Consider the following 6,197-nt stretch of genomic DNA (forward strand, 5'->3'; position numbering starts at 1 on the left):
AGAACACCTCAATTTCCAGTTAATATATGCATCATCCATTTTCTTCATATCATAAATTAACTATTTTACTGGACCTAAAGAGAAGCAAGAGATAAGTTTTAAAATGCCACAACGCTTCTACTTAATTTCTTCTTGCATTCTTACTAATCTAGCCTTTCTGATGATGAAATATTTTATAGTATTAAAACTACAATACAAGAAGCACATGGAAAATTTCGTGGCAAACTTAACATGCTAAATTGTCACAGCTTTCCTTTGGAAATGAAATCCTTTCAACTGAAGAATCTGCATTTAGTCTATATTACATCAATGTCTTTGGGTAAGCAAATAACATTTTATCCAAGTCTCTTACCTTTAATTGTATGTATATATATATGAATGAGGTAGAGAGTAATGTGCTCTAAAACATTTAACTTGTAGTAAAGTTTGAATCTTTTCTCTTCCTGAGTTCACAAACAATAGCACCATTATCAACAATTATGTCTGAAGGTAACTTGAGTCGATACCAACAAAGTTCATGAAAGGGCAGTATGTAAATATAAAAAGTCAAAATAAAGGTAATCATTCAATGAATGTACACTCAGAGAAGGTGAGGCTCTAAAATGTACACTCAGGAGAAGGCAAGGTTCTCATCAGAAGTGTAGGTTAGACTTCCAGGGAGATATTTAAAACAGAGAACTGTGTGCAGTCTTTGTACTTAAGAGTTCCTTTTAGCTTCATCCAACACTGAGCATGCATGCATAGGAGTAATGAGTGCCACTCTGGCTATGTTTGTTATGCTCATACTTTCTATTAAACACAAGCAGGGCTTGGTACCATCTGAACTCGTGGTACAAGGAGGCTAGAAGCGAAGGGCAGAAGGGAAATGCTGAAAAGTTTAGAGAGGGATGATCCTGCCTTGGCAGGGGGTTGGAGTAGATGACCTTCTGAAGTCCCTTGCAGCTCTTTTTTACAATTCAATGATTTCTAAGAACTAAAATGTTAAAAGTACTGGAAAAAAGCCTTTGTTTAAGCCCCTTCAATAGACAGTATAATGCCTGGGGTTGGTGCTGGACTAAAACATTTTACAAGCAGAAAGAAAATTAGTTACGGTTGCTTTTAAGGACCCATTCTTCCTCCTCTGAAACAAGGGGCAAGAACCAGGCATGTCCCAGAGCCCTCAGCTGAACAGTTGTTACATGTGAGAAGCAGCTTATCTATGGGTGTAGATAGAAGTGACAATTTTCACCTGATCTGGCCACAAAAGCAGACCAAGTCATGACCAAATATAAGTGTGTGGCTGCAAACAGCTTAAAAAATGGCCAGATAGGTGAAAATCTGACCCCTCATTGCATGAGGGATCAGATGAAGACATTTCATAATGTAGCGTCTTTTGTATCTTGTGTCTATGGAGCTCCCAGCCTGTCACTGTTTTCAGAATGTGAGGGAGGACAGAGTAGAAGGAGTTCAGTCTGAGGGGTTTTCAACCCCCCCCCCCCATGGTGGGGAGGGTGTATTGAAGCCCCCATGAGGTGTGGGGGGGCTCCAGTTCACCCACCTCACCCTTTAGCACCAGCCAGGGAGCCCCAACAACAAGCTCACTCCTCTGCCTTTCCCCCCTCCCATTCTGAAAACAGCGAGCACTGCCAGAGAGCCTGGCCATTGCTATGGGAATCTGGCTGCAGGCTCCCCACCCCAGCTAGCTTCCCCTCCTCCCTGGAACCAACAGTGAACTTCTGTTTGGTCTGGGGTAACACTTTAACTCAGAATGCTTTGCAAAACATATTCTGAGCTACAGCTAGGAACTGCAGTTCTGTCTGCGCCCTGTGGCAGTGTTGAGACAAGCACCACTGTGCAATATGTGGTGCTACAGACACATCTGAGGTGGCATATACCACACATTCAGGTGTTCTCTGCACTGTAAGGTTAGCAGTACGGGTGGGTTTTTTTGTGACCCTGGGAGAACCTGGGGTCACAAAAACCCACGGATAAAAAAGAAAGCAGGCGGCGCACACGGGGACAATGCGTGCTACCCAAAACCAGAGCCTGGCCAGCTGGAGCCACACTCCAGTTGCTAGCCAGGCTCTGAGCAGCAGGATTGCTGCTGCTGCAGCCCCAGGAGGTCCCCAGGACCCCAGGTGAGGCTGGTGGGCCTAGCTGAGTGCTGGCCCCAGCCTGCTCTACCCCACCCAGGGTAACCTGCTGTGTGCCAGAGGGTGCATGGCACAGGCTTTCCCTGGGGACAAGTAGCAGCAGCACAAAGTGTGCTGCTGCTACTTGTCCCCAAAGAACCAAATGTCCATGCTCGTGTGGAGGTGGCTTATGAGCAGTAAGAGTGGATCCTCAGATTGGGACCTCTTAAACCACTATCTAGCAGCTTTTCCTTCCATGGGATCAGACTATACATTCTCTTATCTGCTGTGGGCATTATGCTAGCCTTTGTCTTTTCTTTGGGTCTCTGAATGAATTTCCCCTGTGCTGCGAGCTTAATGGAGGCAGGGTTTGGTTTTCTGCCTCATCTAAGGCAGTTCCAGAATCTTGTTGCATAGGTAAGTAAGTAAAGTTCAAATTGTATCTGTTTAGCAGGTGTCAGGTACCCAGCACACACATTTGTGCCACAAGAGGCTCTTGTTCTCTAATAGACTTGAGTTGAAGGTATATTTAAGGAAAATTCATAAGAAAAGAAAGAGTTGGCTTTCCTAACCTCTGGTAGGTCAGGAGTTGGTCCCCTTTTCAGTAGTGCTGTTCAACCCTTATACAAAGAGAAGGAGGCAGGGTTTCAGTAATCAGTACCACTGTGTACCACCATGGCTAAGGACAGGCATTCAAAAAGCCTGATCCTGAATTGATTCAATCTTTGCAGGTTAGTCTAACTTGCTAGGTTAAACTGGTTTGCAATGGCACAGACATTCCCTCTGGACTGAGGAAATGCAGGCACATGCCTGCAGTGGCTCAGGCTAGAAGCTGGGGGGCGCTCGAGCAGCCTTCGCTTCCATAGTGCTGAGGTAGGCATGGTCAGGCCCTGGCAGGATGCTCTGATTAGGGAGGGTGTAAACTACCACCCTGCCTGCATTGTCCCAGGCTTTTCCCCGCTCACTGCTCAAGGGACAGGAGGGTTGCCAGCCCCGGGCTAGTACTCTGAGACAAGGGTATGCATGCAGTGCATGCAGGTTTTCAATCTCCCTCTCCCTGCTTCTTCATACTGTCTGAAGACCTGGCAGGCAAGGGAGCCAGCAGGGGGTTGACAACACAGCCCATTGACAAAACAAAAGCCTCTTTCATTAGTTCTTAAATAGCTTTTTCCAAGGAAGGAATGGAGGTACATTACCAGTTGACCTGTTGGTTAGCTCCAAAAAGCCCTGAGTGGACACTGTTCTGTCTGCCTGGCCCAGTGAAATTGAAGGCACACACACACAGACACCTCTCAGCATTAGCTAGCATACCTAGGGTCTGTAATGTGGGAGATGGGAGCAGGGGGAGGAATCCCTGTTTGAGTAGCAAAGGGTGTGGGGCAGAGGGAAGCCAGGCAAATACTGCTGTGCCTGCAGTCTCTACTGGAGCTCTAGCTAGCAGACAGAGGGGCAGGGCTAGTCCTGTTCTCTGGAGCAGACAGCACAGCCCAAGGCTACAAACCATCTGGGATGCTGGGGGACTCTGGTTTAAGTTAAACCAGGAAGGGGTCTGGGACAGACATTGCATAACTTGGTTTGACCCAAATCAGTTGAGTGTGATACTACATTCACCCAGGTTCATCTTAAACCAGCTTCAGCCATTTTGAAACTGGTTTATGTGCACTGAACTTCTGTTCAGTTACAGGTTTAAACCAGTTTCTGATCACTTAAACCAGTTTATGTGTAACTTCTGTCCCTAGTCCAAATGATAAAAGTCATAATGAAGGCTGGGGCAATTGTGCATGAGGATGGTGAGAGTGCTATTAAGAAGAATAAACAGTTGTTCTGCTAGTGGTTGCTACCCATTAGGCATTGAGGTAGATAGGGCTCAACACTCTACTACAGCCCAGCCAAGCATGAAAATAAGGGTGATGATTTCTCTAAAAGGAAAACTATTGGTGAGCTAAGTTGCAGCCTAATTGAACCACGTCTCTTGCAAGTTGTCTTTTTTCCTGTGATATCTTTTATTAGACCAACTGAGTAGTTGGAAAAAAGTTCTTAGCAAGCTTTCGGGCACAGTCATCCTTCTTCAGGCATAGAGAGTCTCTGCTGGTCAAGACTCTCTATACCTGAAGAAGGGTGACTGCGCCTGAAAGCTTGCAAAGAACTTTTTTCTAACTACACAGCTGGTCTAATAAAAGATATCACATCTACTCAAAGAACCTTGCCTGCCTATGTCTTTAGACCAACATGGCTACAACTAAAAACCCAGCAGAGACTTCCACATGCACATAAAATGCACACAGAGAGACACCCAAAATTACAGTATAAATAATGAAAAAGAAGCCAGAAAAAATGCAACACCAAGTTCTTTCCCTTTTTTAAATGCTTACTAGGGCTGTGCGAAATGGCAGTATTCCATGTTTTGACGGTTCCATGGAACAGTGTTTTGTCTCGAATTTTGAGTCGAAACAGCTGTTCTGTTTCATCGAAACAAAAAGGCTGTTTTGAGTTTCGCTGGGGATGGAGTCAGACCAGCTGGGCTGACTTCCTATCCCCAGCACTAGATTCTGCTGGGGAGGAGGCAGCCCCGCTGGGCTGCTTCCCTGATTCCCATGCTAGATCACGCCAGGGAAGCAGCCCAGCTGCACTGCCTCTCACCCCCAGCACGTTCTAGCGCAGGGGTCGGGGAAGCAACAGCCCAGCTGGGTTGCCTCCCGTCCCCGGCGCGATCTAGTGTGGGGGTCGGGGAAGCAGCCCGGCTGAGTTGCCTCCTGCCCCTGGTGCAATCTTGCGGTCAGGATGGGAAGTCAGCCCAGTTGGACTGACTTCCCATCCCCAGCCTCTGGTCAAAACGTTTCGACCAGCCTCATTTTTTTCTGAGACTTTTTCAAGGGCTTTTGTTTTGTTTCTATTTTGCTGTTTCGACCTTGAAGTTGGTCAGAACAGTGTCGAAACAAAACAGCCAGTGAAATTTTGTACAGTCCTAATGCTTACCTATTTTGCCACTCTTATTTCTTACTTCAACCTTTTTACATCTATTAATTTCTCTTTTGCATATGTTTTAGCCCCTGGTTGTCTTTGCATTCATGCATGTTTGCACATCTGTGCATGTTTGTATGTTGTTTGTTGTGTATCTTTCACTAAACCGAGTATGCGACTGCTACATTTGCTGCATACATATGCCACATGCTATATAATATGTTATATAGAGCCTCGATTTGAATTTTGAGCAGTACCTTCTAAGTGAGAGGTAAAAATGTGGCAACTTCTGATTTAGTGGGTTTCTGGCTACACCTCCAAAGTAAAATCTGTCATCTTATGTGGATAAACAGAAATATTCTGGAAACTTAGGAAATCACTTGCAATTTCCATTAGTTGGGAAATTAGGAAATTTTTTATTTGGAAATTAACAGGATGAAATTAATAGGTGCTGGTTACTTGTAGAATCCAGAGACCACAACCCAAATGAATAACAATGAAACGACTCTGATCAACATACAAGCCATAACTTTGAGTTTTAAGAGAGCTTAATTGCAGAGTCCCGTTCCATTGCTTGCCCATCAGATTGACTTTTATGTAGAGGTGCACTGATATACAGATTGGACATTGGATCATCACTGTTAAAAGGGAAATGACATTATTGGCTATCAGCTTTTTTTGGCCTTTGTATCTGGTTATGATTACTGATACTTATGTCTTCTGGCTTGTGTCCCAGACATCTCCATTCACAAGCCAGGTGATCTTGAGCATGGAGAGCCTGATCCAGATGCCAGGGCCCAAGCCATTCTCCATCCCCATCCCCTCACTGGCAGGCTGGACTTAGACTGGGCTGGAGAGGAGCAGAGCAGCTAGGGCAGTGTCCCAGACACTGGAGTGGCAAGGGCTGCAGGCTGCGGCTGGGATGGGTGCTGTGAAAGGTCACTAGTGCTGCAGAAACATGACTGGGGCAGGGAGGGGTGGGCAGAGCTGCCTGGCCCAGCCTGGTGCAGCATGATTCAGCCCACAGTTCTGGGGGTCCATGCCCAAAGGCCTAGGAGCAGAGCTTGGCAGGGGCTGCAGCATCTGCTCCTCCCTGGTGTGTGCAACAGGGTCCTCCCTCAGCCC

General features: G+C 46.1%; 1 protein-coding gene across 3 annotated transcripts in view; it reads left to right on the forward strand.

Moving 5' to 3' along the window:
* RNGTT (RNA guanylyltransferase and 5'-phosphatase) overlaps positions 1–6,197 on the forward strand; it is a 467,131-nt gene that overhangs the window by 350,529 nt on the left and 110,405 nt on the right. The gene's annotated exons all lie outside the window — the stretch shown is intronic.

This window comes from Gavialis gangeticus, unplaced genomic scaffold (assembly GCF_001723915.1).
Source record: "Gavialis gangeticus isolate Ggan-Ray unplaced genomic scaffold, GavGan_comp1, whole genome shotgun sequence".
Classification (NCBI taxonomy): Eukaryota; Metazoa; Chordata; order Crocodylia; family Gavialidae; genus Gavialis; species Gavialis gangeticus.